We start from the raw sequence: 9,416 nt of genomic DNA, 5'->3' as shown, positions 1-9,416 counted from the left end.
CTTAAATTCAATCAAACTTTGAACGGGTGGAGCTTCAAACATGAGTTATATGTTTATATGCAATGTGTGGCTATAGTTCACTATATCACTGCTGTGCATGTAGGGGTAATGAAGTGTTTGATGTGATACAATGTGCTTGTTTTCACTCAGCCTCAAGGTGGATAAACTACTCTGATTGCAGTAGGGTATAGTCGATGTTCTTGATGACAGTCCAAAGCTCTGAAATGTTGCAATGCACCAAGGGAAATGTGTTGAAGTGTTGTTGTTTTTTCAGGAATATCTCCTTTTAATGTATATATCATTTTAATTCAGCTATTTAAAGAAAGATCAACTCTTCAGAGAGGCTTGAGAGCCCATATACTAGGGAGCAAACCATCAACGATTGCTAATTACATAATCATAAAAAATAACCCAGCCTTAACTCGAGGGCCCGGCCACGGATTTGGGAGAATGGAAAATGGTGGGATAAGCATATGGAGCAGCTCCCCTTGTGTGATCAAAGGAGAGAAAAGGGATGCAACAAGGAGAAATAATGAAATAGTTACATGCTTTTAGTTGTGTAACAAACCCTCAGTGAGTGGTCCTAGTGATGTGTGGTGGAGGAGGGCCTTTTTCCCCAGGCGTGCAGCAGGCAACAGCCCTACTAGCTTTGGTTAAGTATTGATTGAGCTGTGCAGCATTACAGAAACACTTGAATCTCAGGTGGCAGGAATGTGTAGAATTGATCTCTTCCACTGTGCCTCCCAGTAGTGGCTTTCTGCTTCACAACACAGCACCACAGGAAGACTGGGGTGAAACATGGTGAAACACAATCTCCACAGGCTGAGTGGGGCTGCCCCTAGTCTGCCCATGTGGCTCTCTGACAGACAGGCTTTTGGAGTGTGTCTCCATGCCACCATCCAGTGTTATAGAATAAGATGAATACACACTTTTTAATTCACACTCATGCACATAAGCATCTTCCATAACGTTCTTATAGAAGATGTAGATCTGTCTCATTTCCACCACTACGGGTATTGATGTTTGTTTTGCAGACTTTATAACATGCTGTTTTAGGGTTGTTGTCTAATGGACTTAACTGGTTTAAGGTGGTAATGTCTGAAGGGAAGGATGGGACACATTAACAAAGTAACTTTACTGTCCCTTTAGTTTTAGTGTCTCTACAGTAAAGTCTGTGCTCTATAATTAGCAAATGTATAACTTGTAATTTGCTATCCTTTTTTTGTTTTTGCAATCTTAGTTATGAAAGAATCAACAGCAAGGGAGCAAACACCTATTTAATTCTATAATCCATCAGACATATTTTATGGACTTGAACTCATGCAGTGTACCTTCCATACAGTCCCTACACAACCTCCCAGTGAAATGTGGATTATGCTCCACAGACCTGTGTACTCCAAAGCCCCCCTTCTTCACTGTCCCATCCTGGGCTGTCAGGCCTGCCGAGTCGATACAAACTGTGGCCTGGGGCCTGGTGGTGTGGAGAGCCTGGTATGGTGTGGAACCGGGACTCCCCACTGAGTCTCTGGCCTGGCTCTGGGTGATCTTAGACCTGCTGAGAACAATGGTGAGCCACGCTGAGCCACACTCCACGGCCCCAAGACACACGACCACCGAGCCACACTTGCACCGCAGCCTACACCTGTCAATCAATACCAGCCAGTTGACAGGCCTGCAGCTAAGGGACTCTCAAAGGAGCTTCCTAGAGTGACTCTCAAGTGAGTGTCAAGTTCAGGTCTTTTTTATCATATGTAATCATATGTAATATACACTTTAAAAATGAATTGGAAGTCATACTCATCATTGAGTGAACAGATACGTGAATAAAATAAAATAAAATAAAAATGTTCATATTCTCTATAACTATCAGCTAATTAGAGTATGCTTTCAAATCTCCTCTCTTCTCCTCTTCAGCTCCAGTATGTCTCCCCCTCTCTTCTCCTCTTCAGCTCCAGTATGTCTCCCCCTCTCTTCTCCTCTTCAGCTCCAGTATGTCTCCCCCTCTCTTCTCCTCTTCAGCTCCAGTATGTCTCCCCCTCTCTTCTCCTCTTCAGCTCCAGTATGTCTCCCCCTCTCTTCTCCTCTTCAGCTCCAGTATGTCTCCCCCTCTCTTCTCCTCTTCAGATCCAGTATGTCTCCCCCTCTCTTCTCCTCTTCAGCTCCAGTATGTCTTCCCCTCTCTTCTCCTCTTCAGCTCCAGTATGTCTCCCCCTCTCTTCTCTTCTTCAGCTCCAGTATGTCTCCCCCTCTCTTCTCTTCAGCTCCAGTATGTCTCCCCCTCTCTTCGCCTCTTCAGCTCCAGTATGTCTCCCCTCTCTTCTCCTCTTCAGCTCCAGTATGCCTCCCCCTCTCTTCTCCTCTTCAGCTCCAGTATGTCTCCCCCTCTCTTCTCTTCTTCAGCTCCAGTATGTCTCCCCCTCTCCTCTTCAGCTCCAGTATGTCTCTCTCTCTTCAGCTCCAGTATGTCTCCCCCTCTCTTAGCCTCTTCAGCTCCAGTATGTCTCTTCCCCTTCAGCTCTTCTCCTCTTCAGCTCCAGTATGTCTCCCCCTCTCTTCTCTTCAGCTCCAGTATGTCTCCCCTCTCTTCTCCTCTTCAGCTCCAGTATGTCTCCCCCTCTCTTCGCCTCTTCAGCTCCAGTATGTCTCCCCCTCTCTTCTCTTCAGCTCCAGTATGTCTCCCCCTCTCTTCTCCTCTTCAGCTCCAGTATGTCTCCCCCTCTCTTCTCTTCAGCTCCAGTATGTCTCCCCCTCTCTCCTCTTCAGCTCCAGTATGTCTCCCCCTCTCTTCTCCTCTTCAGCTCCAGTATGTCTCCCCCTCTCTTCTCCTCTTCAGCTCCAGTATGTCTCCCCCTCTCTTCGCCTCTTCAGCTCCAGTATGTCTCCCCCTCTCTTCGCCTCTTCAGCTCCAGTATGTCTCCCCCTCTCTTCTCTTCAGCTCCAGTATGTCTTCTCCTCTTCAGCTCCAGTATGTCTCCCCCTCTCTTCTCCTCTTCAGCTCCAGTATGTCTCCCCTCTCTTCTCCTCTTCAGCTCCAGTATGTCTCCCCCTCTCTTCTCTTCAGCTCCAGTATGTCTCCCCCTCTCTTCTCTTCAGCTCCAGTATGTCTCCCCCTCTCTTCTCCTCTTCAGCTCCAGTATGTCTCCCCCTCTCTTCTCTTCAGCTCCAGTATGTCTCCCCCTCTCTTCTCTTCAGCTCCAGTATGTCTCCCCCTCTCTTCTCTTCAGCTCCAGTATGTCTCCCCCTCTCTTCTCTTCAGCTCCAGTATGTCTCCCCCTCTCTCCTCTTCAGCTCCAGTATGTCTCCCCCTCTCTTCTCATCTTCAGCTCCAGCATGTCTCCCCCTCTCTTCTCCTCTTCAGCTCCAGTATGTCTCCCCTCTCTTCTCCTCTTCAGCTCCAGTATGTCTCCCCCTCTCTTCTCCTCTTCAGCTCCAGTATGTCTCCCCCTCTCTTCTCCTCTTCAGCTCCAGTATGTCTCCCCTCTCTTCTCCTCTTCAGCTCCAGTATGTCTCCCCCTCTCTTCTCCTCTGATGGTTCTCATGGATTTGGTTTCCTGTGGAAAAAACAGTGACAGTCTACAGCGTGTACACAGCTGGTTGGGAGACAAGACTTCCAGATAGTGAGTACAAACATTAAGCAGGATTTCTTTGCCCTGTGTTACACTCACAAGGAAATATACACTATCCACCCAGTTCTAACACTTTTCATTTACCCTTCGTGTTTGTTCTACATTTAAGTAATCCTCTTTGGGCTCATGTAGTTGTAAAAGATAGTATTTGCATGGTTTATTTTAATGGTAGTGCGATTCTGGGGACTATCCAAACGTGAAGGTCATTTAGCTTGCAGTTCATCCGCTCTCTTTCCTTTTGTGTGGTGAGAAAGAGAGATTGCATTTCATGACCTATTGTGTCCGGGGAGTCCCCAGACAAACAGGTGGGAGCACTAATGTGGGGTCCTCTTGGGGAGGGCAGGAAGACTGGTTTAGTCAGACCAGACTGGAGGAGAGGAGGGAATGGGAGGCTCTTTGGGTATTCTTTAATAAGCCACTCATGCATAGCACAGCCACCACAATGCTCTGTTTCCCCATCGTCCATCCAAAAGGATCCTTCAGGGATGCTAATGTCTGTAATGTACAGTAAGGGCTTGTCTTCCCCACAAGGCCTCTGTTGTCTTTCTCCCCCCTGTTTATCATCACCAGTGAAATTGCAGGGCCGTTTTAGGAGGGGTTTATTGCAAAGAGAGACATTTAACTTCTTTGTGATGCTAATTCTTAAAAATGTGCTGCCTGGGTTTGTGTCTTTCAAGCCAGGTAGTTTTATAAGGCTGGGACTTTTGAGGAGAAACAACCTGCTTTTATTTAAAAGGGGAAAACGGTATTGAGTCTTTCTTTATGATCTCTCCAATCTGCGTTTTTAATTTAATGTACGTTTGCTTCCATTTTAAGATAAGTCACATGTACGTTTGTTTTATGCAGTAGAACGGAGACAGATCATCTTTCTTTTCTTTAAGAGACTAGCTCTTTGAGATTAAGTAGGCTGATTGTGTCCCTTTCACCGTCAGAATTACGGTTGGTAACCCTAGCCACCACTGTCTGCTAGAGGGCTTAGACACACACAGGCTCATTGACACTCTCTGTTAATGTCATCTCACAGATTAGATTTCCTCATCACCATCTAACCTTAAGTCCCACAACCCTCGACATACATTTTTACTTTCCTGTTTGTCACAGTGCCCAAGCATGCCAGCAAGGCAGTGGTTCAATATATCAAAGCTATGGTCTCAAAACAGAGATAACGATTTGGAAATGATCAAATATTATGGTTGATTTCGATGTTCGCACGGAAGACTTCAGTCACTTGTCAGGTGTGCTTGATGCCATTGACACTTGACCAAGATACTTGAGTTTATTGAATGAGTCATTTTCTGCCTGGAAGTGAAAAGGGTACCTGTGCAGTGGTAAGCCCCTACAAGCACATCACACAGTGACAGCTGATGCTCTAGTACAACCCTGTAGCTATTGAAGTTTGGTCAAAACAGACCATGCTTGTTCTAAGGTTTTGTGTTGTCCTCCTGTATGTACACGGAACAAAAATATAAACACAAAATGTGAAATGTCGGTCCCATGTTTCATGAGCTGCAATAAAAGATCCCAGAAATGTTCCATGTGCACAAAAAGCTTATTTCTCTCACGTTTTGTGCACAAATTAGTTTACATCCGTTAGTGAGCATTTCTCCTTAGCCAAGATAATAAATCCACCGGACAGGTGTGGCATATCAAGAAGCTGATAAAAAAAAAGCATCATCGTTACACAGGTGCACCTTGTGCTGGGGGCAATAAAAGGCGACTCTAAAATGTGCAGTTTTGCCACACAACACAATGCCACAGGCCAGTAAGCTTGGGCGATTAAGAGTGCTGGCCAGTAACTGAAAGGTTGCTGGTTTGAATCCCTGAGCTTGCTTGGTGAAAAACTTGTCGATGTGTCCTTGAAAAAGGCACTTAACCCTAGTTTCTCTGGATAAGAGCATCTGCTAAGTGACCAGAATGTACTTCCTCAGTGAAAAGTGTAACTGAGTATTGGAAAATATGTATTTGGTTTGGCCAGGTTAGTCCATAACACCTGTGATGAGCTGGAAATATCCCACATCCGGTTGGTTAATGTTTGATCAATTAGAGAAGGGACTAAAATTGTCCTGTTTATTTTTAGGTTAGGGAGATGTTTGTATTGTAATAGTGTAGAGAGATGTTTGTATTGTAATAGTGTAGAGAGATGTTTGTATTGTAATAGTGTAGAGAGATGTTTGTATTGTAATAGTGTAGAGAGAGGTTTGTATTGTAATAGTGTAGAGGAACGCGAAGCGAGGCGGCCATCTCTGTCGGCGCCGGAACTGGTGACTGGTAATATGACTGAATACAAACAGTGCAGCTATTCCCTCCGTAAGGCTATCAAACAAGCTAAGCGTCAGTATAGAGACAAAGTAGAATCTCAATTCAACGGCTCAGACACAAGAGGTATGTGGCAGGGTCTACAGTCAATCACGGACTATAAGAATAAATCCAGCTCAGTCACGGACCAGGATGTCTTGCTCCCAGGCAGACTAAATAACTTTTTTGCCCGCTTTGAGGACAATACAGTGCCACTGACACGGCCTGCAACGGAAACATACGGTCTCTCCTTCATTGCAGCCGAGGTGAGTAAAACATTTAAACGTGTTCACCCTCGCAAGGCTGCAGGCCCAGACGGCATCCCCAGCCGCGCCCTCAGAGCATGCGCAGACCAGCTGGCTGGTGTGTTTACGGACATATTCAATCAATCCCTATACCACATGCTTCAAGAGGGCCACCATTGTTCCTGTTCCCAAGAAAGCTAAGGTAACTGAGCTAAACGACTACCGCCCCGTAGCACTCACTTCCGTCATCATGAAGTGCTTTGAGAGACTAGTCAAGGACCCTATCACCACCACCCTACCTGACACCCTAGACCCACTCCAATTTGCTTACCGCCCAAATAGATCCACAGACGACGCAATCTCAACCACACTGCACACTGCCCTAACCCATCTGGACAAGAGGAATACCTATGTGAGAATGCTGTTCATCGACTACAGCTCGGCATTTAACACCATAGTACCCTCCAAGCTCGTCATCAAGCTCGAGACCCTGGGTCTCGACCCCGCCCTGTGCAACTGGGTACTGGACTTCCTGACGGGCCGCCCCCAGGTGGTGAGGGTAGGCAACAACATCTCCACCCCGCTGATCCTCAACACTGGGGCCCCACAAGGATGCGTTCTGAGCCCTCTCCTGTACTCCCTGTTCACCCACGACTGCGCGGCAACGCACGCCTCCAACTCAATCATCAGGTTTGCGGACGACACAACAGTGGTAGGCTTGATTACCAACAACGACGAGACGGCCTACAGGGAGGAGGTGAGGGCCCTCGGAGTGTGGTGTCAGGACAATAACCTCACACTCAACGTCAACAAAACTAAGGAGATGATTGTGGACTTCAGGAAACAGCAGAGGGAACTCCCCCCTATCCACATCGATGGAACAGTAGTGGAGAGGGTAGTAAGTTTTAAGTTCCTCGGCATACACATCACAGACAAACTAAATTGGTCCACTCACACAGACAGCATTGTGAAGAAGGCGCAGCAGTGCCTCTTCAACCTCAGGAGGCTGAAGAAATTCGGCTTGTCACCAAAAGCACTCACAAACTTCTACAGATGTACAATCGAGAGCATCCTGGCGGGCTGTATCACCGCCTGGTACGGCAACTGCTCCGCCCACAACCGTAAGGCTCTCCAGAGGGTAGTGAGGTCTGCACAACATATCACCGGGGGCAAACTACCTGCCCTCCAGGACACCTACACCACCCGATGTTACAGGAAGGCCACAAAGATCATCAAGGACAACACCCACCCGAGCCACTGCCTGTTCACCCCGCTATCATCCAGAAGGCGAGGTCAGTACAGTTGCATCAAAGCTGGGACCGAGAGACTGAAAAACAGCTTCTATCTCAAGGCCATCAGACTGTTAAACAGCAACCACTAACATTGAGTGGCTGCTGCCAACACACTGACTCAACTCCAGCCACTTCAATAATGGGAATTGATGGGAAAGGATGTAAAATATATCACTTGCCACTTTAAACAATGCTACCTAATATAATGTTTACATACCCTACATTATTCATCTCATATGTATACGTATATACTGTACTCTATCATCTACTGCATCCTTATGTAATACATGTATCACTAGCCACTTTAACTATGCCACTTTGTTTACATACTCATCTCATATGTATATACTGTACTCGATACCATCTACTGTATCTTGCCTATGCTGCTCTGCACCATCACTCATTCATATCTTTATGTACATATTCTTTGTCCCCTTACACTGTGTATAAGAAATTAGTTTTGGAATTGTTAGTTAGATGACTTGTTGGTTATTACTGCATTGTCGGAACTGGAAGGACAAGCATTTCGCTACACTCGCATTAACATCTGCTAACCATGTGTATGTGACAAATAAAATTTGATTTGATTTGATTTGATGATTAGAGAGATGTTTGTATTGTTTTACTGTAGAGAGATGTTTGTATTGTAATAGTGTCGGGAGATGTTTGTATTGTAAAGGTGTAGAGAGATGTTTGTACTGCAATAGTGTAGAGAGATGTTTGTATTGTAATACTGTAGAGAGATGTTTGTATTATAATAGTGTAGAGGGATGTTTGTATTGTAATAGTGTAGTGAGATGTTTGTACTGCAATAGTGTAGAGAGATGTTTGTATTGTAATAGTGTAGAGAGATGTTTGTATTATAATAGTGTAGAGGGATGTTTGTATTGTAATAGTGTAGAGAGATGTTTGTATTGTAATAGTGTAGAGAGATGTTTGTATTGTAATAGTGTAGAGAGATGTTTGTATTGTAATAGTGTAGAGAGATGTTTGTATTGTAATAGTGTAGAGAGATGTTTGTATTGTAATAGTATATTTCGGCTGTGTCATGATGAGAATGCACCTCATAAAGTATGGCATGATGAGACTACCCCTCACTGTCACGTTCTGACCATAGTTCTTTTGTGTTTTCTTTGTTTTAGTGTTGGTCAGGACGTGAGCTGAGTGGGCATTTTATGTTGTGTGTCTAGTTTTCCTGTTTCTATGTTTGGCCTGATATGGTTCTCAATCAGAGGCAGGTGTTAGTCATTGTCTCTGATTGGGAACCATATTTAGGTAGCCTGTTTTGTGTTGGGTTTTGTGGGTGGTTGTTTCTTGTCTTCTGTCTTTGTGTCTATGCACCAGATAGGAATGTTTTGGTTTTTCACATTTGTTGTTTTGGTATTTTGTAGTGTTCACATTTATGGTCTTTATTAATCATGTTGAACTCTAACCACGCTGCGCTTTGGTCCGATCCTTCGTCCACAGAAGAAAGCCGTTACACTCATACACTATGGCATGATGAGACTACACCTCATACACTATGGCATGATGAGACTACACCTCATACACTATGGCATGATGAGACTACACCTCATACAGTATAGCATGATGAGACTACACCTCATACAGTATGGCATGATGAGACTACACCTCATACAGTATGGCATGATGAGACTACACCTCACACACTATGGAAATGACGAGACTATAACTCATACAGTATGACATGATGAGACTATACCTCATACAGTATGGCATGATGAGACTACACCTCATACACTATGGCATGATGAGATTACACCTCATACAGAATGGCATGATGAGACTACACAACAAACAGTATGGCATGATGAGACTACAACCTCATACACTATGGCATGATGAGACTAACCTCATACACTATGGCATGATGAGACTACACCTCATACAGTATGGCATGATGAGACTACACCTCATACACTATGGCATGATGAGAC

Source organism: Oncorhynchus masou, chromosome 1 (genome assembly GCF_036934945.1).
Source record: "Oncorhynchus masou masou isolate Uvic2021 chromosome 1, UVic_Omas_1.1, whole genome shotgun sequence".
In the NCBI taxonomy this organism is placed as follows: domain Eukaryota; kingdom Metazoa; phylum Chordata; class Actinopteri; order Salmoniformes; family Salmonidae; genus Oncorhynchus; species Oncorhynchus masou.
Note: the sequence above shows the minus strand (reverse complement) of the source record.